The sequence below is a fragment of the Trachemys scripta genome, chromosome 6 (assembly GCF_013100865.1).
Source record: "Trachemys scripta elegans isolate TJP31775 chromosome 6, CAS_Tse_1.0, whole genome shotgun sequence".
In the NCBI taxonomy this organism is placed as follows: domain Eukaryota; kingdom Metazoa; phylum Chordata; order Testudines; family Emydidae; genus Trachemys; species Trachemys scripta.
The window spans coordinates 69,773,759-69,801,253 of NC_048303.1; positions in this window are offsets into that span (position 1 = coordinate 69,773,759).

Here is a 27,495-nt window from a genome sequence, read left to right on the forward strand (position 1 = left end):
CAGAGGAGGCAGGATGCAACGCTGGGGCTGCTGCGTGAGCAAACAGACATGCTCTGGCGTCTGGTGGAGCTTCAGGAACGGCTGCTGGAAAACAGACTGCCGCTTCAGCCCCTGTTCCACCCTCCCCATGTTCCGTATCCTCCTCACCCAGACGTGTAAGAACGCCGGGGGGAGGCTCCGTACACCTTCCCATTCCACCCCAGTAGACAGCCCAAGCAAAAGGCTGTCATTTTTTTTAACCTTTTCTTTGGGGCTTTTTCCTTCCCAGCAATCCTCCTCCCAAATACCACCCGGGTTCCCTCCCTCTTTTTCTAATCTATTAATAAAGAATAAATGATTTTTAAATGATAGTGACTTTATTTGGTTTGAAAGAAAGCTGGGGGAAGGGGGAGGGTGGGTTCCTTACAGAAAATCAGTCAATAAAGGGGGCGGGTTTTCATGAAGGAGAAACAAACAGATATTTCACACTGTAGCCTGGCCAGTCATGAAACTGGTTTTTAAAGCTTCTCTGATGCACAGCGCTTCCTGGTGTGCTCTTCTAATCGCCCTGGTGTCTGGCTGCGTGTAATCAGCAGCCAGGCGATTTGCCTCAGCCTCCCACCCCGCCATAAAGGTCTCGCCCTTACTTTCACAGAGATTGTGGAGCACACAGCAAGCAGAAATAACAATGGGGAGATTTCTTTGGCTGAGGTCAGAGCGAGTCAATAATGATCGCCAGCGACCTTTTAAATGGCCAAATGCACATTCTACCACCATTCTGCACTTGCTTAGCCTGTAGTTAAACAGCTCCTGACTCCTGTCCAGGCTGCCTGTGTACGGCTTCATAAGCCATGGCATTAAGGGGTAGGCTGGGTCCCCAAGAATAACTATTGGCATTTCAACATCCCCAACGGTTATTTTCTGGTCCAGAAAGTAAGTCCCTTGCTGCAGCCCTTTAAACAGAGTAGTGTTCCTGAAGACGCGAGCGTCATGAACCCTTCCCACCCAGCCCGCGTTGATGTTGGTGAAACGTCCCTTGTGATCCACAAGTGCTTGCAGCACCATTGAAAAGTACCCCTTGCGGTTTATGTACTCGGTGGCTTGGTGCTCCGGTGCCAAGATAGGGATATGGGTTCCGTCTATCGCCCCACCACAGTTAGGGAATCCCATTGCAGCAAAACCATCCACTATAGCCTGCACGTTTCCCAGAGTCACTAACTTTTGTAGCAGCACCTGAGTGATTGCTTTGGCTACTTGCATCACAGCAGCCCCCACAGTAGATTTGCCCACTCCAAATTGATTCCCGACTGACCGGTAGCTGTCTGGCATTGCAAGCTTCCACAGGGCTATCGCCACGCGCTTCTCAACTGTGAGGGCTGCTCTCATCTTGGTATTCTGTCGTTTCAGGGCAGGGGACAGCAAGTCACAAAGTTCCATGAAAGTGCCCTTACGCATGCGAAAGTTCCGCAGCCACTGGGAATCGTCCCAGACCTGCAACACTATGCAGTCCCACCAGTCTGTGCTTGTTTCCCTTGCCCAGAATCGGCGTTCCATGGATAGAATCTGCCCCATTAACAACATGATCTCCAAAGCACCGGGGCCCGTGGTTTCACAGAATTCTGTATCCGTGTCCATGTCCATGTCAATGTCCTCATCATGCTTGTCACTGCGCTGCCGCCGCCGCTGCCTCCTCGCCTCGTTTTTCTGGTCCTGGCTGAGCATAAACTCCACGAGAACGCGCGAGGTGTTTACAATGTTCATGACTGCTGTCTTGAGCTCAGCGGGCTCCATGCTTGCCGTGGTATGGAGTCTGCAGTGTTCACCCACCCAGGAAAAAAGGCGCGAAAATGGTTGTCTGCCGTCCATTGCTTTCATGCAGGGAGGGAGGGAGGGAGGAGGTGAGGCTGTACCCAGAACCACCTGCAACGATGTTTTTTGTCCCATCAGGCATTGGGATCTTAACCCACAATCCCAATGGGCGCGGGAGACTGCGGGAACTATGGGATAGCTATGGGATAGCTACCCACAGTGCAACGGTGCAGAAATCGACGCTAGCCCCGGTACTTGGACGCACACCACCGAATTAATGTGCTTAGTGTGGCCGCATTCATTTCGACTTTATACAACCTGTTTTTCAAATCCGAATTATATAAATTCGGATTAATCCCGTAGTGTAGACATACCCTTAGTAACACAATTCCCACATGGTTTAAGTGGTCTTGCCAGGAGCTACTGAAAATAGCCAAGTCATCTACATAGCCACTGGCAAATGTTTGTAACCCCTGCAGCACCTCAATAACAAGTCACTGAAAGGTCGCCCCCGAGTTTATTAATCCAAAAGTCATAACCTTAACTTTATGTAATTCAGATGTCACTATCAGAAGATTTTTCCTGGACATCAGCACCTAAGGGAATTTGCCAGTACTTATGAGCCAAATCCAGTGTGCTTATGAATTTTGCACACCCCCCCCCCCCCCCCAATAGGTCCAGTAGGTCCTCTACTTGGGATATGGAGTAAGGATCAGGCTTCCTGTAATCTACACAAAATCTCATGGTTTTGGCCTTTTTAGGTACCATCACAATAGGAGACACCAGGGGCTTTTTGACTTAGTGATTAGCCCCATTTTCAGCATGCTTTCAGCCTCCTCCTGGATCTGCTTCTACATTTCCCCTTTGGCCCAGTATGCTCTGCTAGGAACAAGGGCAGAGCCCAGTGGTTTAAATGGAGTGTACAATCTTGTTAGTCAAACCTGGCCAATTGGAAAATACCTGTGTGTTGTGCTTTAAAAGGGCCAGCATTTCCTGCTTTGGGGTTAGAATAAATCCATTCCCAAACTCAATGCTTTCCAGAGGAGTTTCTCCCCTGCTCTCTTTGACTCAATCAAAGGGGTGAAGAGGTTTCCTCATCAGCACAACATATGCTTACTGCTATCTCCCTGTAATGGTAAGCTTTTAATCTATTGATATGCACCATTTGCACAGATACTCTGGCAAATGCCTCTTTAGTAATGGGCAAACTTCTGATGTAAACCACTTTTGCAATTTTTTTTTTTTACTGTTTTAAACATAGGAGGCCAATAGAATTCTGCTTCAGCCTGTCACAGGTCTTTTCCACTCCCAGCTGTCCTGTGAATGGGCTATTTGGGGCAATTCTCTCCTATATGCCTCACGCACAACTACTTGCTTGCAAATCTCACCAGGATGCCTCTTCTTCCCCATGGGGGTTTCTCAATACAACAAACCTTCTTGCATAAAAAGAAAAAAAACAAAACACTACCCTTTCCTTCCCCAGCCAGGGTATCATTCTGCGCTGCACATCTCTCATGTTCCAAAGTAGGATGAGTTTGCTGAGCAGACACAAATTCCTTTTCAGAGTAGCACAGTGTTAGTCTGTATCCGCAAAAAGAACAGGAGTACTTGTGGCACCTTAGAGACTAACAAATTTATTAGAGCATAAGCTTTTGTGGACTTCACTTAAACCCAGAGCTGATTCTGGCACAAAGGAACTTTACAATTCCTTCTCAGCAGGAAACTGCTATTCTCAACAGACAAAGGCTTGAGGGGATTTCATTCCCCTTCACAGCCTTCTTCGTAGACCACAGACAATGCAGGTGTTTCCTGGGACTTGGTTATAACATTAGTATGCTTAGACATGGCTAAAATGTTATTACCTATGATAGCAAATTCCTTATGCCAACCACAACAACATCACCCTTAAAATCTTCCCACTCAACGTGGACTTTAGCTGGAGGAACAGTCAGAACATTCAACCAAAGCTAAAATAGTCAGACTTCTGCCAGGTAGTTTGTCTTCTTCCCTCACAAAACTTTTCTTAACCAAAGTGACTTGAGAGGCAGTGTCCCTTCACCCAGTACACTCAATGCCCTTTACTCTCACACTCTTAATAAATTCTTCACTAGCACCCCAAGACTCAGGTCTAATATAGTTTATGAGTTCACTCGCCTACTCCACAATTTTCTGTGGGATCAAGGTGGTAGCATCAGCAGTCATGGTGGTAGCATTGGCACTTATGTTGAGAGTTCAGGGTGCAGACTGTGGGGTCATTAAGTTTGGGGCAATTTGGTTTTATATGGCCAGTAACCCCACATGATGGCAGATTGTCTGTTTTCCCCTAGGATAAAAGGTTCTAAAAATCTGGATTTCCTTGAGGTTTTTTAACAAAGTTGGGGTTAGGTTTATTCTTAAACCTTTCATCACTTTTAATCTGGGGAACAGAGGGATTACTCTTTCCCCTGAGGTTTGCATACCTCCAGAGTCCTTGATTCAACATATTCATCAGCAATTTCTACTGCCACCAAAACCCTGGAAGGCTTTTTTGTGAGGGAATGTGTCTACACTGGCAGAGGTACATCGTTGGCAGTTACATCACCACTCAGAGAGCGTCGAAGAGAAACTGCTGTTGTGTGTTCACACTGTCAGCTGCCTGCACAATAGCGTGTTCACTTGCATCGGTATTCGGAGTGGTGCACTCTGGGCAGCTATCCCACAGAGCACCTCTTCCTCTTCTGCCACTAAGAGTTGTGGGAAGGCTAAGGGGATTGCGGGGCATCCTGGGTCTCGTCCCAGTGCCCACAATGCATTGCTTTGCATCCCAGCAATCCCTGTGCTTCTGTCCACATTTGGCTCCATCTTTCAACAGTTTGTGTACTGTGCGCTCTGCTTCTTCGGTCTGCAGGGGTGGATTCTGAACGGTTAACCAATATACTGCTTACTCTCACTAACATGTCACAAGTGGCAGTGGAGTTATTCCGTAAGCTACAGAGGCAAAAGGAGTTAAATGTTGATCTCTCCACGCGTAGTAGCTACGAGATGGGGGAAAAGCTGACTGCTGCAGAGGAGCATGTGGATTGGACAGAGACTTCTCTTAGGGGAGAGTCTATTGATAGAGAATCTCCAGGTTATAGTCAGGAGTAGAGGATGGAAGAGGATAATGTAAGGGCCAGATCAGATGATAAACATTCACATAAAAAAGAATCTGACACTGACCATTGTCAGAAAAGGGCAGACAAATAAACAGTGACAAGTTTTTAAAGTGCTTGTACACAAATGCTAGAAGTCTAAATAATAAGATGGATGAACTAGAGTGCCTTGTGATAAAGTAGGATATTGATATAATAGGCATCACAGAAACCTGGTGGACTGAGACCAATCAATGGGACACAATCATTCCGGGGTACAAAATATATCGGAAGGACAGAACAGGTCGTGGCGGGGGCTGGGGGGGAGGAGGAAGTGGCACTATATGTGAAAGAAAATGTAGAATCAAATGAAGTAAAAATCTTAAGTGAATCTACATGTTCCATGGAATCTCTATGGATAGAAATTTCATGCTCGAATAAGAATATAACATTAGGGATCTATTATTGACCACCTGACCAGGACAGTGATAGTGATGATGAAATGCTAAGGGAAATTAGAGAGACTATCAAAATTAGGAACTCAATGATAGTGGGGGATTTCAATTATCCCCATATTGATTGGGAACATTTCACTTCAGGACAAAATGCAGAGATAAAATTTCTCAATACTTTAAATGACTGCTTCTTGGAGCAGCTGGTACGGGAACCCACAAGGGGAGAGGCAACTCTAGATTTAGTCCTGAGTGGAGCGCAGGAGCTGGTCCAAGAGGTAACTATAGCAGAACCACTTGGAAATAGTGACCATAATACAATAGCATTCAACATCCCTGTGGTGGGAAGAACATCTCAACAGCCCAACCCTGTGGCATTTAATTTCAAAAGGGGGAACTATGCAAAAATAAGGGGGTTAGTTAAATAGAAGTTAAAAAGTACAGTGACTAAAGTGAAATCCCTGCAAGCTGCATGGGCACTTTTTAAAAAGACACCATAATAGAGGCCCAACTTTAATGTATACCCCAAATTAAGAAACACAGTAAAAGAACTAAAAAAGAGCCACCGTGGCTTAACAACCATGTAAAAGAAGCAGTGAGAGATAAAAAGACTTCATTTAAAAAGCGGAAGTCAGATCCTAGTGAGGCAAATAGAAAGGAGCATAAACACTGCCAAATTAAGTGCAAGAATGTAATAAGAAAAGCCAAAGAGGAGTTTGAAGAACGGCTAGCCAAAAACTCCAAAGGTAATAACAAAATGTTTAAGTACATCAGAAGTAGGAAGCCTGCTAAACAACCGGTGGGGTCCAGGGCCGGTGCTACCATTTAGGCAAACTAGGCGGTTGCCTAGGGCACCAAGATTTGGGGGGGGGCGCCAAAAAGCAATGCCCCCAATTTTTTTTTTTACAGCGTTCCTATGTCCTCTCCCCAAGCACGTGGTCACCGCTACACTTCTTCCGCCTCCCAAGCTTGCAGTGCCAATCAGCTGTTTGTCGCCGCAAGCCTGGGAGGGGAGGAAAATTAGAGCGGGTGGTGGCGTGCTCGGGGAGGAGGCGGAGCAGAGGTGAGCTGGGGTGGGAAGCTGCCACACGGCTCCCCGGAGGTGGGAGCTGCCATCAGGGGGCCTCAGGGCGGGGGGGGGGGGGGGGGGGGCGCGGCGCAAAGTGGAAGTTTTGCCTAGGGCACGAAACTTCCTTGCACCGGCCCTGGTGGGGCCCCTTGATGATCGAGATACAAAAGGAGTGCTTAAAGACGATAAAGTCATTGCGGAGAAACTAAATGGATTCTTTGCTTCAGTGTTCACAGCTGAGGATGTTAGGGAGATTCCCAAACCTGAGCTGGCTTTTGTAGGTGACAAATCTGAGGAACTGTCACAGATTGAAGGGTCACTAGAGGAGGTTTTGGAATTAATTGATAAACTTAACATTAACAAGTCACCGGGACCAGATGGCATTCACCCAAGAGTTCTGAAAGAACTCAAATGTGAAGTTGCGGAACTATTAACTAAGGTTTGTAACCGGTCCTTTAAATCGGCTTCTGTACCCAATAACTGGAAGTTAGCTAATGTAACGCCCATATTTAAAAAGGGCTCTAGATATGATCCCGGCAATTACAGACCGGTAAGTCTAACGTCGGTACCGGGCAAATTAGTCGAAACAATAGTTAAGAATAAAATTGTCAGACACATAGAAAAACAAACTGTTGAGCAATAGTCAACATGGTTTCTGTAAAGGGAAATCATGTCAGAGTTCTTTGAAGGGGTCAACAAACATGTGGACAAGGGGGATCCAGTGGACATAGTGTACTTAGATTTCCAGAAAGCCTTTGACAAGGTCCCTCACCAAAGGCTCTTACGTAAATTAAGCTGTCATGGGATAAAAGGGAAGGTCCTTTCATGAATTGAGAACTGGTTAAAAGACCAGGAACAAAGGGTAGGAATTAATGGTAAATTCTCAGAATGGAGAGGGGTAACTAGTGGTGTTCCCCAAGGGTCAGTCCTCGGACCAATCCTATTCAACTTATTCATAAATGATCTGGAGAAAGGGGTAAACAGCGAGGTGGCAAAGTTTGCAGATGATACCAAACCGCTCAAGATAGTTAAGACCAAAGCAGACTGTGACGAACTTCAAAAAGATCTCACAAAACTAAGTGATTGGGCAACAAAATGGCAAATGAAATTTAATGTGGATAAATGTAAAGTAATGCACATTGGGAAAAAAAAATAACCCCAACTATACATACAATATGATGGGGGCTAATTTAGCTACAACAAGTCAGGAAAAAGATCTTGGAGTCATTGTGGATAGTTCTCTGAAGATGTCCACGCACTGTACAGAAGTGGTCCAAAAAGCAAACAGGATGTTAGGAATCATTAAAAAGGGGAGAGAGAACAAGACTGAGAATATATTATTGCCCTTATATAAAATCGATCGTACGCCCACATCTCGAATACTGCGTACAGATGGTCTCATCTCAAAAAAGATATACTGGCACTAGAAAAGGTTCAGAAAAGGGCAACTAAAATGATTAGGGGTTTGGAACGGGTCCCATATGAGGAGAGATTAAAGAGGCTAGGACTCTTCATCTTGGAAAAGAGGAGACTAAGGGTACATCTACACTACAGGGGGGAGTCGATTTAAGATACGCAAATTCAGCTACGTGAATAGCATAGCTGAATTCGATGTATTGCAGCCAACTTACCCCGCTGTGAGGATGGCGGCAAAATCGACTTCTGCGGCTTTCTGTCGGTGGCGCTTACTCCCACCTCCGCTGGTGGAGTAAGAGCGCCGATTTGGGGATCGATTGTCACGTCCCGTCGGGACGCGATAAATCGATCCCCGAGAGGTCGATTTCTACCTGCCGATTCAGGCGGGTAGTGTAGACCTAGCCTAAAAGGGGATATGATAGAGGTATATAAAATCATGAGTGATGTGGAGAAAGTGGATAAGGAAAAGTTATTTACTTATTCCCATAATACAAGAACTAGGGGTCACCAAATGAAATTAATAGGCAGCAGGTTTAAAACAAATACAAGGAAGTTCTTCTTCACGCAGTGCACAGTCAACTTGTGGAACTCCTTACCTGAGGAGGTTGTGAAGGTTAGGACTATAACAGGGTTTAAAAGAGAACTGGATAAATTCATGGAGGTTAAGTCCATTAATGGCTATTAGCCAGGATGGGTAAGGAATGGTGTCCCTAGCCTCTGTTTGTCAGAAGATGGAGATGGATGGTAGGAGAGAGAGATCACTTGATCATTGCCTGTTAGGTCCACTCCCTCTGGGGCACCTGACATTGGTCACTGTCAGTAGACAGGACACTGGGCTAGGTCTGACCCTGTACGGCCGTTCTTATGACACGACATTGCTTGTGGCATTCACAGAGGTGATGACCACAGTGGAATGCTGCTTTTGGACTTGGGAAACAAGCACTAAGTGGTGGGATCACATCGTCATGCACGTCTGGGATGATGAGCAGTGACTGCAGAACTTTCAGATGAGGAAAGCCACATTCATGGGACTGTGTGATGAGCTCACACCAGCACTGCGGTGCAAGGACATGAGAATGAAAGCTGCCCTGCCATTGGAGAAGCACGTAGTGATTGCACTGTGGAAGCTGGCTATTCCAGACTGCTACCAATTGGTCACTAACCAGTTCGGAGTGGGAAAGTTGACCGTTGGACTCGTGTTGAGGGAAGTGTGCAGGGCCATTAATCGCATCCTGCTCCAAAAGACCATGACTCTGGTCAATGTGTGTGACATTGTGGATGGCTTTGCACAAATGGGCTTCCCTAACTGTGGCGGGGCAATAGATGGCCCACATATTCCAATTCTGGCACCAGACCACCTAGCCACCAAGTACATTAATTGGAAGAGGTATTTCTCTATGGTTCTGCAGGCTTTTGTGGACCACTGTGGGCATTTCACATACATTAACACAGGCTGGTGTGGAAAGGTGCATGATGCATGCATCTTTCAGAACACTGGCCTATTCATGAAATTGCAAGCAGGGACTTCCTTCCTGGGTGAGAAGATCACCATATGGGAAGTTGAAATGCCCATTATGATCCTGGGAGAACCTGCCTACCCCTTAATGCCTTAGTGGCTCATGAAGCTGTACACAGGGCAACTTGACAGCAGCAAGGAGCGGTTCAACAACAGGCTGAGCAAGTGCAGAATGACTATTGATAGGGCCAGCTCCAGGCACCAGCTTACCAAGCAGGTGCTTGGGGCGGCCACTTCGGAGAGGGGCGGCACGTCCAGGAATTTGGCGGCAATTCGGCGGATGGTCCCTCATTCCTGCTCGGAGCGAAGGACATTCCGCCAAATTGCCACCGCAGATCACAGCTTTTTTTGTTTGTTTTTTGTTTGGCAGCTTGGGGCGGCCAAAACCCTGGAGCCAGCCCTGACTGTTGAGAGTGCTTTTGGCCATTTAAAAGCCCACTGGCACTGGACCTGGCCAATGACAATATTCCTATGCTTATAGCCGTGTGCTCCATAACATTTGTGAAGGGAAGGGTGAAAGCTTCATTCAGGGCTGGACCACTGAGGCTCAGCACCTGGAGGCTGAATTTGAACAGCCAGAGACCAGGGCTATTAGAGGGGGCAGCATACAGCCATAAGGATCAGGAATGTCTTGAGGCACCAATTTGATGCTGAAAGCCACGAATATTTGTTGCTATGCTCAGACGTGCAATGCTTGTACTGCTAGGATTGTGATTGGGGCAGATGATGCACTATGAAGGTTTAAGAAAATTGCCTGTTGCTTTGCTTTCAAACCAAAACAATTCTTTTATTAAAAAACAGCCACGAGAGAGACAAACAAAACAAAAAAAACCCACCACATCAGCACTGTGGAGAGTGGGGGAAGGGAGGGTCCCAGGAGGTGTCGTCCCAGGACGGTTAAAGATTTGTGTATGTCCAGGTATCATATCCAACCTTCTCCTTTGGAGTACAGTGCAGTGGGTACTGTACTTCAACAGGGCTCAACAGGTGTTGAGTGCAGTGGGTAATGGGAGTCTGCAGGGCTGGAGTGTGACGGGGCAGAAGTGGAATGCAGCAGGTACAGACTGGAGCCAGGAGGTTGATAAGAGTGTGTTGTTGGTGTCTGATGGGCTCATGGGAAGAGTTTTGCAACAGCGGCTGCAGGGGAGGGTGGGCACGGAGCTGCTTGATTTGCAGCACTAGTAGGGAGCCAGTCCACTTGGCACTCCATAATGTTTAAGAGCCACTCTGTGGCTTCATTCTGCCTTGCTGCGTTCTCCTTTCGGTCCATCTTCTCACTGTCCCGCCCCTCCTTCAATTCTTGTTTTTCAGCCACAAATCCTCTTTAGTTCTTCATGGCCGCTTTCTAATTTTGCGCAGCTGTTCAGCTGGCGATAACAAAGAGGGAGGCTGGGTTCCCAAGGTCATCTCTGAAGCCAAAATGCAACATTTTACAGGAGCACACAGACCACTGATTTAAAACACAGCTACTATTCACATACCTGTCACTAGCTGGCTGACCCCAAGCAAGCACACTTGAGCCACAAGACCCCCAAAATGGTGAGTAACTGCAGGGGCAGGGGAAATCAGTGTTCCAGGACCGTACTGTATACTGGTCATGTGGTTCTTTGAGAGAGCCAGCACTGTAGGAGTGGACTGATGATCAGTGCCCCTACATTTTCTACTGGCTGTGTTCATTATGGAAGATATCTCGCTGCAGAGGGTGATCAGGGAATCCAGAGAGGGTCTTCTCCAAGACTGTGGCTTCCTCCCTGGCCTTTATGTGGCTCACTTGTGTGCATCAATGGTCTCCCCCCACAGTAATGGCAGAGCGGAGTGGGAAAGTTATCCTTAATGGGGCAAGAAACAAAGCAGCTCTGCCAAAACCTGCAGGAGCAAATTGCCCAGTATCACCATAACAGTTTTGTGGAGACCTCTGTGGCAGATTCCCATGAAGTGAGAGAGTCAATCAACACCCTGTTCTGCTGCTCAGACTAGGCACATGGTGGTACATGCATCATACAGACACAAGCCTGCTTTCTGTAATCCTCCTGCCCCCAAAAACTCACTTAGCGAGTCTCAAAATCAAAGCTACTTATTAGGAGCCTCCTCTCCTGTTTACGCTTCGCCAAGCTCCAACTGCTGTGACTAGCTAGCCTCCTCCGGGGTAGAGAAGAGCACCTTGATCCATGCATTTCTGCCTCTGGGTCCCCCTCCCGCTCTACATCCTCGTCCAAGATTTCCTCCTCCTGGTTCGGTCCACTCTCGACTGGCACTTGAACCACCGGAGTATCCACAGGGGCCTTTGCAGTGGAGGTGGGATTGCCACTGAGTATCGCGTCCAGCTCTTTGTAGAACTGGCAGCTTGTGGACGCAGCACCGGAGCAGCTGTTTGCCTCCCCTGCCTTGTGGTAGGTGTTCTGCAGTTTCTTCACTTTGACACTGCACTGTGTCCCCGTCATGGCCCCTTTCTATCATGCATTGTGAAATCTGTCCATAGGTATCATAATTGCTATGGCTGGAGCACAGCTGGGACTGGATAGCCTCCTCTCCCCAAATGCTGATGAAGTCCAGCAGCTTGGCATTGCTCCAAGTGGGGGAGGGGGAAGTCACCTGGTGCGTGGAGCAGGCATGGTTACCTGGAAAGATGTGCTGAGACCACTGCATGCGTCACCAAGCAAACAGGAAGGGGACTTTCAAAATTCCCAAGGAATTCAAGGCGTGGGGCTTGCAGTTGGTCACCTGACAGCAGGGCAGTAGAGTTCAAATTGATGACCAGAAAGGCAAGAACAGGCATTGTGGGACACCTGCCAAAGGCCAATTGCAGCCCTGTAATCGAGCAGGGTGTATACATTGGCACCGCAGATCTGTTGCCCTGGAGCAGAAAGCTCTACGCTTCTCATCAGGGTGGTTTTTTACAGTGCTGCAACTGCGCAGTTTCTGCGCACTAAGTGGCTTGGTAGTGTGTATACCTTGGGAGTTACAGCACAGAAAGCTGGTTTACTGCACAGAAACTTGCCAATGTAGACAAGGCCAGAGATGGCCACTTTTACTTCATCAGCGATGACCTATAATAACTGCTGTGTCACCAAATCTAACAACTTGTCAAAGCTAACATCAGCATAAATTAAATAAATAAATGGAGATATCCTATCTCCTAGAACTGGAAGGGACCTTGAAAGATCATTGAGTTGAGTCCAGCCCCCTGCCTTCACTAGCAGGACCAAGTACTGATTTTGCCCCAGATCCTTAAGTGGCCCCCTCAAGGACTGAACTCACAACCCTGGGTTTAGCAGGCCAATGCTCAAACCACTGAGCTATCCTCCCCAATCATCCAGTTTTTAAAACTTAACTACACCTTATGCACATATTCTACGAGTATGTGAAGTTATGAGATTTTGCTCTATGTTTACTGAAATATGTTGTAAGTTTGAGAGTCTCTATTACTAGGTGGTGATTCACTCCCAGGAGGGTGTTACATGACCATTAATCAGCAGGGGAGTTGTAAAAAGGGATTTACAATACTGTAAGAGGGCTAAACAAGGATCACACAATGGGGGATTGGTCAACTATGTGACTCAATAAAGCCCACCAGACATGTCTGGGCTAGTGTCTTCCAGACTGAAGATGTAGAATAGGGGATAGTGGCATCATGCATTGGGCTCTCTCCTCCCCCACCTATACTGGAAGCAACAAAAACACTGGGAAGACAAAAGACTTGAACTGAGGAAACTGACCTGTTCACTTCATTCTCGAGGTAGCAGCAGTGTGACCATATATTCCACATTCTGCACTTGTTGCATGTTTAGAATGCAAAGGGCAAGGTATGTGTACAAAAGGTGAGATCATGACTGGCCCTTACATGGCCATGTAGTGGGGACAGGACTGAGTAGAGAGCTTCCCACCACATTAGCATGGTCTTTGTAAAGGTCAGCTAGAATTGCAGCCCCTATGCTCAAGGGAGGCCTGGGGTTGCAATCTAGATATTGCCATCAAAGGGCAACTCAGCTGGAAGGTAGCAGGAAGGGATGGAGAAGGGAAAGAAGTAGGCAGAGCAATGGCTCTGTGCTTCTCGTGCAAGCAGTATCATAATGTAACCCTTAAAGAAGCATAGTAGTCAGTGTACTCTGCTCACACACTGGGAAAGCTCTCAGACAGAATGCCTCATGGCGCTCCTTCCATGCATTTTCTCCAAGGCAGAGCAGTGGCTAAATGCTACAATATTGCCCCCAAACTATACAAAATATGCCACAGCCTCTGCAATGTACTCAAGAGAGGACTAATGGCTTGATTTTACCATACTTGCTATTCTGCGAAAGGTCAAATTGCAGTCGGTACTATTAATGCATCAGGGCAGTAGAGTGAGGCCCAAAATTTGAATTGTTTAGTTATGTACACAATCCCAACGCGTAGGCATAGCACAGAATGAGGATCCAACATTAAGCATTAGTCTGCAGGATAGCAGTGTTCAATGACCTTTATAATCAGGTCTTCATTCCTCTGAACTCTAAAGTTGGATTTCTTCATGTTTGGGCTGCAAGGACTCAAATGGAGGTGAATGTTTTGCAGGCCTGCACTGAGGGAGAGCAGGAAGCTTAGAAACTATGGAAAGCAACAGCTAGAATAGGCTAAATTCTTATGCAAGAACACTTTGAGCAGTGCCTGTTCAAGTGCTCTAAAAGGGTCATTACACCTCTACCTCGATATAATGTGACCCGATATAACACAAATTCGGATATAATGTGGTAAAGCAGTGCTCCAGGGGGTGGGGATCAAAGCAAGTTCTATATAACACCGTTTCACCTATAATGCAGTAAGATTTTTTGGCTCCTGAGGACAGCGTTATATCAAGGTAGAAGTGTAAATGAAGAAAAAGATATTTCATAGAAAGATTTGTGCCCAGTATTACAAGTTTACCTTAGTGATGCTTTGTCTTGCCTATATTATTTTGCACAATCACTAGTTAACTGCATTCAGCTTTACATGTTTCCCTCAGCAGCAGAAATGCCAAGGAATTTTGAAAAAAAAATGGGCATGGCAAGAAACAAGAGTTTTCTCAAATGCACTCAAGCATGCTCTGCTTTCCTTCTCTGCAAATCTTACCCCTCACTGCATACTAAGGGCCTAATTCTCACCTGGTGTATGTCGGTGTAGGTCAGTAGTGACTGTTGAGGTAAAACTATGGTACATGTGAGTTTCTCAGCAGTAATTAATTCTAAGTAGATACAGGTGTGATAAGTTTTGATGTGTTAAAATGAAAGAAAAAAATCCTTTAAGAAAAAATGTGAGGCTCTTCCATGATGTTCTGTCATTCTTTGTTTAGATCCTTACTGCAGTGCATAATCCTCAAAGGAGAAGGGCTGGAAAGGGCAAAAGTGGCTCTAAACAACCTCTACACCTCCCCCAATCCTGGTGCTGGTGGTGATGCAAGCCACAGGGCCATTGTAAGATAAAAGAGATAGAAAAGCCTCCTAGAGTAGGGTGACCAGATCACCTAGGTCAAATATCGGGAGGGGGACGCGTGACAAACAAGCAAATATCAGGACAGTCCCGATAAAATCGGGACGTCTGGTCACCCTATCCTAGAGACTGTTTCACTGGCCATGGTTGGGTTAAACACATTGAGATTTAACTCTGCCTCTTTTCCAGAAAAAACCCACTTGGTCCTGACATCTCAACAGCAGTGGAGGCAGTAGGAACAACAGAGTCAGCTGTGCCAGCTTCCTTAGGAGGAAGCAAGCATAGTGAGGGATGGCACTCAGAGGGAAATGGAGCTGTCCCACATTGTTTGGGGGTGTCCTCAGCTGCCCCTTGAGAGCAGCTTTAGCTGGGCTCAGTGTTTTTGCCCATCATGACTGCTTACAAGTGGGTTTCTTTTCATCCTCATGAACGGTCAATGGGCCACCTCTCTAGTGTCTGAGCATCAGTCACTCTCTCCCACCCACAATAGATCTTACAAAGGCCTTGTCTTCACTTCTAAAAAAAAATTCGTATTAGTTACCCTGAGGTTAAAAAAAAAAAAAATACACAACACACAATGAAAACCAGGCAGTTTAGTTTTACCATGAGGTAAATTCATTGAGGTCAACCCCTGGAGGAGTAGAGAGCTTCCCTCCCCCCGTGAGGTAAAAACACAATGAAGACCAGACTCTTTAGTTATGTCTGAATAGCTCATACAGGTTAGTTGTCCCAAGCTGTGGGATGGGGGAGAAGAAGAAAAGGGTGGGGGGAGAAAAATCACACCTTTTTAATCAGTGAAGACAAGGCCTAAGACTTTGACCTAGTGGAACCCATCTAATCTTAGTAAAATTTCTCTTTCTACCAAAAACAAATAGTTTACTGAGACTGGAGATGTTCCATACTCCCAAAAGCTCATACAGGTTTGGCATGTGCAGCGCAAGGATTAAAGTGCCCAGAATAATCATAAAGACGACCTTTATCTCCCCTAATTGTGAAAACCTGAATTTCCTGCTGGCTCATGAGCATAGCCATTTTCTGCTGGCAGTTGCTCTTTTCCAATGTGCAGCCTTATAACAGGGTGATTTGTTTAATCAGTGGGCCTAGTGTTCCAGGCCTGACTCCAGTCTCTGTCAGATTGTCACAGGGGGTTTAAGTCAGCTGCCAGGAGTGCTGGCCTTGGGCTCTGACTCTAGCCCTTCTATTAGTCTATAGCAGGGTGTTTGGGTGGTCAGCAGGCCTATTGGTCTGGGCCACGAACTCCAGCTTTTAGTTCATAGTATCCTCACCCACTGCATCAAGTCTTAGATGGACTGGCCTCTTTGATGGGAACCCCTAGCCCTTTCCTCCTTGGGATCAGGGCTGTAGCTCTAGTCTGTGTAGGGAGACCTGTGCCCTTCCTCTCCATGAGGTCCTGGCCCAGGGCTCTGAAAGTGAATCTGCATGCACCAGCTTAAGTTCAGTTGGTCCACTTGGTCACCTTCCCCTGGGCCACTTCCAGCCACCCCTGCATCTCAGTTTGGGAGGTGGTCACAATGGGCTTCCGACCCTCCCAAACTACAGCTGATGCCTGCAGCCTTCTCGAGTTCCTCCCCATGATCCTTCCTCCCTCTTGGGAAATGTCTAGGAGGATGGGGGAGACTCTCAGTCAGGTCCCCATGATAGAAACTTACTCTCCTGTTGCTACAGAGCAGTACTTCTCCAGGAAAGGGCCACCACTACCTATGAAAAAGATTTGGGGGTCATGGTGGATAATCAGCTGAACAGAAGCTCCTCGTGTAGCACTGGCCAAAAGAGCTAATATCATCCTGAATGCATAAAGAGGGGAGTCTCAGAAGTGAAGATGTTCTTTTACCTCTGCATTTGCCACTGATGTGATTGCTGCTGAAATACTGTGTCCAATTGTGCTGTCCAGAGTTTAAGAAGGATGTTGATGAGTTGGAGAGGGTTCAGAGACGAGCCATGAGAATGATAAGAAGGTATAGAAAACAGACTCAAGGAGCTCAATCTATTTAGCTTAACAAAGAAATGGTTAAGGGATGACTTGATTAAAGTGCATCAGTGTCTACATGGGGAACAAATATTTGATACTAGATTGAAAAGCCCATTAAAGAGAGGTGTAACATAATCCAATGGATGGAAGCTGAAGCTACACAAATTCACACTGGTGATAAGGCCTAAATTTTTAATAGTGACGGTAATTTACTCTGGGAGCAATCACTGACAATTTTTAATCCAAGATTGGATGTGTTTCTAAGAGATCTGCTCAAGGAATTATTTGGGGGAAAGTCTATGGTCTTGGTTATAAAGGAGGTCAGACTAGATTATCACAATGGTCCCATCGAGCCTTGGAACCTGTGAAAAGGTTAAAATTGGATTAGGGATAACCCCTCATGCTTCAAGGCATGTTCAAGTAGGCTTCTAAACTTGCTCCACCAAATGTTGTGTGTTTATTCAGGTGGGTATATGAATTTAAGTACCAGATTTTCAAATGGGCCTCTAATGTCTATGTTAGTGTGTTTCACTAAAGCACTCAGCAGCTTTCATGATGGGTTTCACACAATCCATCTCTCAGAATGCTATCAACAGTCAAGATGCTACTTCCAAGCAGAGAGAAAAGGTAATGGTTCTTAGGGTAGGCTGGGAGCAGGTTCTGATTTGCAGTTATGTTCATGCAATCAGAGTCTGGCCTTTTGTTTGATAGATGGGGCCAGATTCTACAATATGGTGAGGAACTGTAAAATTTGAGAGAGTTCAGAACCAGTCTGGATTGGTCTTCATATGACTGCAGAGTCACTCCCTTACAGATGTTGGCAAAGAAGTTTCTTTAGAACCATCCTCTTTACCATCCTAACAGGCACATTCAAGCTTTGTGATAAATGCTATTTTCCCATGAAGAAAATATCTTTAATTTGTGAACTTTGATAGGATTGTTTTCCACAGCTTGCTGTAGAGGTGAACAGTTCACTGAAGCTTTGATGCTTACCCAAACTCACCCACATGCAATTATGCAGATTATTAACAGCAATTCTTATTTTTTGTGTGCACACAAACCATGCATTAATGTTTCACTATAAATCCAAGACCGAGAGTAACAGACATTTTTCAGATTCATGGAGCCCATGCAGGGTTGGAAAAGTCAGAAAAAGCTAGATTCCCCCCCTCCCCCACAGAAGATTCAGATCAACTGTAAAAGATGTGTATTTACTACAGTGACAAAAGTGTCAGACAATAGGCAGTGTGGAGGAATACAAAATGGTGTGAAGGAGTTCTGGGAGAAAGTATTGAAGCTAAAGCAAGGAGGTTAACAGAAGTTAGCATGATAGGATACAATTTAAAAAAAATTATCTAAAATGAATGCCTTTGTTGACTCATTTCTTGTGGGTATCATAGCAAACAAATGTGAGTGTAGCAGACATACTTGAATGAGGAGTTCAGAGTGGGAAGATAGCAGGGAGGCTAGTTAACATTTGCTACTTGTATTTGACTGCAGTGCAGAATGAAGAATCACTACATACTTTCTGAAAAATATCCTTTTCCTTACAGATTATAATTGAATAAAATACTTTCATTGCTTCATTTTAAGCTATCCATGATTGAAACTGACTGCATAAGTATCAGTTTTAATCCAAACAATTACCTTTTTCAAATGAAACATTGACAATATATTTAGCAATAGCTTCATACTAAGAGAACATCTACTTGGCTAAAGTGATCTGCCACTCTGATGTTTAATGTGTGTGTGTTTATCTGAAGCATAGGGGACATCTTTAGTTTACAGTATCTTTGCTCATTATTAGTATATTGCCTAATTGCATATGATTGATTTTATTGTCCTAGGTTATGCAAGACGTCAAGGGCAGGGAGGACAGGCTGACACTCTAAACTACTCCCATAACTATGCATGGACAGACAGCTGTACCTCAGCTACAGCTCAATTGGATGTCATCATTAGTTGAAACTGAGAAAACAGATTATCAGCTGTAACAATTATAAGTTGAGAAACTTAATACCTTAAATATTTTGTCTTACACTACACAAACTAACTGGCAGGAGAACACACAGTTAAATTTAGAAAAGCACAGAAACCAAGTGATTTACAGCTTTTTTGTGTATACACAAACCCAGATTCTGCCCTGAGTTATAGTAGTGTGATTCCTTGACTTCAGTGGGGCTCACTTTCTCCCCCTTTCCTCCTTGGTCTCAGGCCCGCTCTTTCTTCTTGCAATCACAAGTTGGTCAGCTCCCCACTCCCTTTGCCTCTACTTTCTCCCAGTTGAACCCCATTGCTGCTCCCAAGGTGTGGGCAGAGAACTATACTGGGGCTATGCTTGCACCATCACTGCTTAGATACTGATACTGCCTGTGACAGTGCTGGGGACTCACCACCGCAGCGCCTCCTTCTGTTCTGTCCGGGTATTAGCTCTTAATAGTCCTTGTCTATCTCTTGTCCTCCGTTGGCATCTGGACCCATGTTGCTCCCCACTTGGTGGTGTCCTCTTCAGGACACTGCCCTCCTGCAGTGCCCCTTAGTCCACCCTCACCCCCTTCGGGGAGGGGAAAGGGGGTTAACAGCAGTGGCCACCCGCAATCTCACAGTCTAGCCCCTGGCTCAAGGGCTGGTTGCAGTCTGCTCTGACTGCTCCTGTGCCACCAGATGCAGTACAAGGGAGAAAGGGGGGACCCAGGCCCACCCACTACTCTGGGTCCCAACTCAGGGACCCTCTAGTGGCAGCCTCTCTGCCCTCCTCCTCTCCCCTTGTCCAACTGTCCCTGGGCCACTTCCCCTCTGGCCCCTCGCACCTTCTAGGTGATTTCTATCAGAGCCCACAGTCTGGCAGGTATTGGGCTGGAGCCCTACTGTGCTCCCCCTGAGCCTGCCCAGCACTGCTCTGTCAGAGGTGCTAATCTCCTGCTCTGGAGACCAACCTTCCCCCATAAAGGTCTGGGATAGACTCCATGCTCCCTTCCTGGGCCGCCTTTATATAGGGCCTAGCCTAGCCCTGATTGGCTGGCTCTAATCTCAGCCCTGATTGGCTCTCAATAGGCCCTTCCCTAATTGGCTGCCAGCTACACAGATGCTCTGGCCTACTCTAGCCCCCTCTCTCATGCCCCAAGGAGGAATGAGCTCTTAGCTCTGCTGTATACTTTCAATGGAGGGAGAAGCTCTCATAGGGACTGGAGCGTACTAGTCCTACTTGCTCCTCCATTTATGGATTGCATTTTAAGGTACTACTATATTGGATATGCTAGGAGAGGAAGTCAGCCCCTTCTTCTCTGACTGCATTCTATAGGACATATTGAAGGGGCTAGAATCTGTCATTCCTCCTTCCACCCTTTGTTGAACTGCTGGTTAGGAGAGAGGAGCTAATTGTCACCAAGGGATTTTGTTTAAAGAAATAAAAGGACTGGATTTAACAAATGGGGCTTAGCGCCTTGTTGCAAACCACCACCACCACCGAAAGGGGTGAATTTCAACCTTTAAGGTGTATTGTGGTGATGCAACCATGTTGGTAAAAATATCAGAATACTTTTTGCAGACCAGACCAAATGACATTGAAAAGCCCCTCACCAGGTTTCTTACACCACAGTGGTCATAGTAGACTCAAATTAGTGAAAAAATATTTCAGTCAAAACAACTCGTTAAAGTCACTCATGAAAAACATCTCATTATTAGGCTCAATATAAAGCAAGTGAGTGCTATTCTATGGCCTATATCAGAGTAGATGATCTAATAGTCCCTTCTGGCCTCAAGTATAGACATCTCTTAATTGACTATGATGATTTAAACCAGCTCATGATTTGTCCCTCTGCCTTTGGTAGAGTTGAGCAAATGAAATGAAGAAATTATTTCCCCTTTTTGTTTGTGAAGAGTCAGGAAGCAGCTTATGATTAACGAATAAATCTGAGACAGTCAGTCAAATCAGAGCTAAGTTTATTCTTGAACTGGCACTGGTATGCTGTACTGTGAGCATTTAATATTCAGGAGCAGAGCTGAGTGGTTGGTCACCTACATTGCACGGTAGGCACCTAATCAGAATTTAAGACTTACTTTTTGTGATCATTTTCCAATAATTGTTTACAATTGTCTATTTCCAAGAATATTCCTGCCAGGAGACTTATTCACTAGAATATTATCAGAAAATGAACATAAAAGGGATGTGTGTACACACCCAAAGTGAATCTCTTGAAAAATGAATAGAATTTCTTAAAATATATGCTTAGCTTTAACTTTATGCTAACTACGATATCTTGTTATTAAGGTACTAGTAGCTGAAAGCTTGTGCTGTGGCTTGGTTGTGGTAGTTGGGTCAAGTAATCCACCATTTCCATCATACAACCAATGAAATTATTGCATGCAAGTTAGCTATAGAATAAGGGTGATGATTGGTTGAGTTACCTCTGATATCAGAAGGATCTAGAACTCTTGGCATGGAATAGATTCATGCATTATAGTAGAAGTACACCATGTTGGTGTAATTTGAAAGCAAAAATGAGAGCATTAAAATTGGATGGCAATAGACAACAAATCCCAGTAATGATCAAACCTGGTGATATTCTGAACAAAGAGCTCTCAACCACGCGTATAGCTGTTTCCCTTACTTCACAGACTCAGACATTCTAGGCTTCAGAGTGACACAGACAGGTATAGATTCTATTAGGAATATGTCTCCTTTTATTATAGGCAGAACTAGTAGTGACACCTGTAATTAAGGCTGCATTACACTTCCATTATAAGACACTTCTCAGTTACTTACAACTTTTGCCAAAATGTAACCATTTGGGCTGCATGAGGGGCACCATCCTCAAGCGTACCCTCTTGTGGCCCTGAAGGCTTGCTGCTCTCAGCTCCCTCTTAGCACCTGTAATCCTTTACTCAAACCCAAGAACAAGAGGCCCCCTTTGTGAGTTCTAAGTTATTAGCGCCTTTTACAGAATACAAAAGAGGTGCTAACAAGGAGGTCAAGTCCCTTTTTCTGTCCAGATAAGTGACAAATTCAGGAATCCCTAGGAAACTGGGTTATCATCCAAAGTCTCACTCTCCATAATAATCATGAGTGCCCAGAACTGAATTATACTTCAGACCAACTATAGCACCCAATCAGAGGTTCCCAACCAACCTCTTTTTACTCACTGTTTTTGCCTGCCAGCTTGGCCAGGGACGGGGATACAAGCCTCCAGCTTCTCTATGAACTCCTGTCCTTAAGAGCACTTCTCTCTTAACTGAGCACTGGTGCTCTTAAATAGGTCCAGGTGCTTGTTAATCAATTAACTGCCAATCAGCCACTTAGTCAATAACTTGTTTACAAGTGGGCCAAGATGGGCTTGTTCCTCTTAATTTAGCCCACCACAAGTAGACTGGGCCCTGACTTCTCTTAAATGGGTCAGCCTCCTGGTGGCAGGCTGAAATTGTCCATGCTGGGTGTCTGCCTTAGGCTCAGTTTTTTTTTGGAAAGTTTCAGTAAAAAAAAAAAAATCCAGACATTTCTGAGAATGAGAATGGTGAAAAAAAATGTTGTTTTGCCCATGTTAACATTTTGTTTTTATAATACTTTGATTGATAAACTCTGTGCTTTGGAGCAAGGACTTGAAATTTGGCAGGATGGTCCCCCAGTGCCTTTTGCTGTTTCTGTGAAAAACTGCCTAAACATAGACAAGTTAAAAACCTTTGAAAAATCACAGATCACATATGCGCAGCAGAGACTGTTTAGGGTTTGGCAGTTAAATTCTTGGAAAATTCCATCTGTACTGAACATGCTCCAGCCCAGGGCTGCAGGGGCTAAGCAGCACTCTCTGTGCCATTGCTGTTCCTAGCAGCCATTGTGGCATTGGGCACCAGAACTCAGAGCAGCAAGGCTGTCTCCCCATGCTCCCACTGCTGGCATCGAGGCAGTGAGGAGGAGGAAACACCCTGATTCAGCTCTTGACCTGGTGTAGAAGAGAAACTGGGACTGAGAGCTGGTGGGTTAGGGGTGGAGTCTGGGACTGGGAGCCAAGAGGTGAGAGAAGAGGGGTAAGGAAGGCTAAGATTGGAGGAGGACTCCTGTAGGGTTAGAGGAAGAGAGTGGGAGAAGGATCCTGGTGAGGAGACAGGGACAAAGAGTTAGGGGCTGGGAGACAGGATGAGGAGCCTGGGTGGAGGGAGGGAAGAGACTTGGACTGGCTGGGCAAGGAAACTGGAAAATGGAGTTTTTTTGGGGGGTGGGGAAGACTGATGAGGATCTTGAGGATGTAGACTGGAATAAGAAGCCAGCGTGAAAAGAAGATTGGGATTCAGATGGGGAGCACTGGAGGAGAATGGGACTGGCTAGGTAAGGGTATAGGGACTTGGACTGGGATGTGGAGCCACATGGGGAGGGGGAAAGAGACAGGAACAGGCTGGAGGGAACAGGGACAGAAGGGTCTGTGATCATGAAAGAACACTTCCCTCCTGAACCTTGAATGGAAACCAAGATTCCTGACTCTGCTGGGAGCAAATATTGATGAAATACACTGGCAAACTGTGGGTCTCATGCCCATCTAGTGGCTGGTCCACACAGAGGATGACAATTAAAAATTTTATTAAGATGACGTTAAAAAAAAAAGTGAACATAGTTTGAGCATAGAAGTTTTTGGTTATCAGAGAATAACGTACAGATCATTGAGGCTGCAAAGTTTGGTTTAAGGTCTGGTGGCATAAGGAATACATAATCTGCAATATCGCCGAGTGGGGGTAAAGGGTTGATGGGTCAAAGTACAGACATTGAGATATGAGGGTATGAAGTTCATAAAGTGGCTATGTTCGGATGTGGAGTATAATGAGTGGATATAATGATGAGGATGGATTGACCTTCATTTGATGAGATCTACTACTGCTATCAATTATTTTGTTAAAGTGCTTCCAACTTGAGTTGTGATACTTCTTGTTTTTGTTAAAGCCTCAGACATAGTAGTCATGGCATTACCTAAGAATCTCAGCTTTCACTTTTTAAAAAAAGTATGTGGTTTTCCCTCCCGGTTATACAGAAAAGCTTGGAAACATGACCTGAGTGCATTGTAAAGGCTCAGAAAACAGATATCAAATGAAAAGAACCCAAAATGTATTCTTTTTAAAAAAACCTCATGATTTTAAGACAATCTCTTGATTTTTTGGGGCCCTTACTCATGCATTTTGAACACTTGAGGTTGGCAATTCTGCCATTAGCTGGGTAGCAGAGGTCTGAGCAGTGGATCTAAAGGTTCCAATCCTGCTGATGGCCAGTGTGGGTATCATCATGATGCCACATCATGGCATTTCTTTTTGCTTTTCTAAAAACCTAGAAAATTATGTCCAAAACACTACATTAAAAGAATTGTAAAGTTTCTAAGTCAAGCATTCAAAAGTTAGGAAATGCCAGCATTAAGGTTGTCTGTGCATATACATTAATATACAGTCTTTAATTACACAATCATAATTTATTTTCACAAGACCCTGCCTCGCTCAGGATGGACCTGCTGTGGGGACGAATCAGAGTTATGTAGTGAAGGAGGCTGTTGCCTGTAGGACTTCTGCCTCCTTTGTTGCATAAATTGGAAGGTGTCTAGTGAATAAGCCAGGAGAATGCAGAAGAGAAAGGATGGTCACCTGGTTAAGGCAAATAATGGCACCTGGATAAATGCACAGTTCTGGCATTTCCTATCTTTGAAACATTGACTTTGCAACTTTAATATTTTAACATAGTTTTCTGGATGTAATTGAGATATACATGGGGCTGATTCTGCTCTCACTTACACGGATATAAAACAATACTCTCTTAAAATTACAGTATGTTATTCCACAGTGAGAATGAAGTAAATTAGATTAAGATTATATTATACAAACATCTCATAGACCCGATTCTCCCTTGCATCTTGTTCCGAGTGAATGCAGGGTAAATGGAAAACACTAACACTGGTGTGAGGTGAAAATTTTGGTTTGGTAGATTTACACCCAGGTGCAAATGACTACACAGTATGTGGGGCAATGAAGATTCGAGGACAGAAAAAGCATTTGATTAGGAGAGCATGTTACTTCCCCTTCAAATGATTCATGTCAGTGTTTTTCTTGCTAGAGTCAGTAAAAAGCTGTTTGTTTTTACCCTAGTTTCTGCCAAAATTCTTTTCCTGTTTCTTGCCTTGACTTTAGTTCAATGTTTTGCTTCTGTCTGCTGTTCCAGCTGGTAGGCTGCAGTTACCTCAATGAAAGAGGCTCTCTCTCTTCATACGCACATTACCTACATCCACACCATTCTCCACGCACACACATGCTGTGGAACACAATAGTTTTACGTACAGGATGCTCTGCATCAAGAGGGCAGGTCACACAACCAAGGGCCTGGCAGAATCAAGTATTGCATGTTTTAAGGACTAAGTTAGTTGCTATCAGTAAAAATCAGTATCCTGGAAAAGGAAACCATAGTCCCTACTTCAGCAGCAGGAAGGAATCTCCCATCCTGAGGAAGAAAGATTATGTTCCCTCTGTGTATGATTGCCCAGGAACAACTTCCCAAATTACAACGCACAAAAAGTTCCCAATTTAGTATGTTATCAGGGTAAGACTATTGAGCTGCATGCAAAATAAAGCTCACATTCATTATTGTTATTAAGGAGTCTAATTTTAGTAACAACTATTCTATGTGAACCAAAGGCAGAGCTATGTTAAAATTGGATAGAAAACTGAATAAGAAAGGTCATACCTGCCTATGCTTTTTTAGATATAATACACAGTAATAACAATGTGATTAAATATGAAAATGACCTGTGTTGATGGAACTGGGATTTGAGTATATTTCTCTCTCTATAAATGAACACACTAGAATATGCATGTGTGTTTATGATTGAATTTTACAAGATATTTTGATGACTCTCAGTCTTGTAGTAGGTAGAGACATCAGCCTCCTCTTTGGTAGATAATCTTGGGAGAATTGTTCTGGACATACACTGAAAATAAAAATATAGAAACAAAGGACCACATGATATGAAACAGACGACTGAGAGGGGACATGATAGCAGTTTTCAGATATTTAAAAGGGTGTCATAAGGAGGAGGGAGAAAACTTGTTCACCTTAGCCTCTAAGGATAGAACAAAAAGCAATGGGCTTAAACTGCAGCAAGGGAGGTCTAGGCTGGACATTAGGAAAAAGTTCCTAACTGTCAGGGTGGTTAAACACTGGAATAAATTGCATAGGGAGGTTGTGGAATCTCCATCTCTGGAGATATTTAAGAGTAGGTTAGATAAATGTCTATCAGGGATGGTCTAGACCAGTGGTCTCCAAAGTGGGGTGCACGCACCCCAGGGGGTGCGCAAGAGGATCCTTGGGGGTGCGCGGCACAGGAGCCCTTTTCTTTTTTATTGCTTTGTCAGGGGGCTTTTTTTTTTTTTTTTTTTTTTGCGCTTCAGCTGTTCGGGCGGGAGTCCGAGCGGCTTTTTATTTTTTTTTGGTGCTTTGGCGCGGCAGGGGGTGCGTGCTCAAAAAATTTTTACTGATAGGGGTGCGCGATCAAAAAAGTTTGGAGACCACTGGTCTAGACAGTATTTGGTCCTGCCATGAATGGAGAGGACTGGACTCGATGACCTCTCGAGGTCCCTTCCAGTCCTAGAGTCTATGAATCTATGAATTACGCCTAAGTAAAACGAAGAGAGGCATGGATGGATGGATATAAGACCCTGCCCACAATGTGTGGAAATAGGTAGTGCTGAAGGAAGAAGTGTTTCTCCATAACACTGAGGACCCTATGCTGGTGACATATCTTAGAGCTGCTTAGCATCAACTCTCAGTGGAGCTGGGGCTGGGCTTGGCCCTCAGGATCAGGGAACCAGAGCTCCCTGACATCTTGACTCCTACAGCTAGGTCCTGAACAGAGGTCTGACACAGGACACAATTTGCCACTTAGTCTCTCCATATGTCAGTTTCTCATCTCTAAAACATGAATAATAAGAATGATGCTTCCTTTCTCCCATTGTTTGGCTTTGGCTACACTTGCGAGTTACAGCGCTGTAAAGCCACTCCCAGCGCTGTAACTCACTCCCCGTCCACACTGGCAAGGCATTTGCAGTGCTATATCTCCATGGTTGCAGCGCTGCATGTACTCCACCTCCCCGAGAGGAATAGCGAGTATTGCGCTGCCGCTGCGGCGCCAGTGTGGCCGCCCAATGCGCTGTGAATGGCCTCCAGAATTATTCGGCAGTATCCCACAATGCCTGTTCTAGCCACTCTGGTCATCAGTTCAAACTCTACTGCCCTGGCCTCAGGTAACCAACCATGTGACCCACCCTTTACATTCCCCCGGGAATTTTAAAAATCCCCTTCCTGTTTGCTCAGCCCGGCGTGGCGTGGAGTGCTATCAGTGAATTTTTCCAGGTGACCATGTCTCCACGCGCTAAGCGAGCTCCAGCATGGAGCAATGGCAAGTTGCTGGACCTCATCAGTATTTGGGGGGAGGAAGCTGTCCAGTCCCAGCTGCGCTCCAGCCATAGGAATTACGATACCTTCGGGAAGGTATCAAAGGACATGATGGAAAGGGGCCATGACCGGGACGCCCTGCAGTGCAGGATTAAAGTGAAGGAGCTGCGGAGTGCCTACCGCAAAGTCCGCGACGCAAACGGCCACTCGGGTGCTCCCCCCATGACCTGCAGATTCTACAAAGAGCTGGATGCGATACTTGTGGTTAACCCCACCTCCACTCCAGGCACCACCATGGACACTTCAG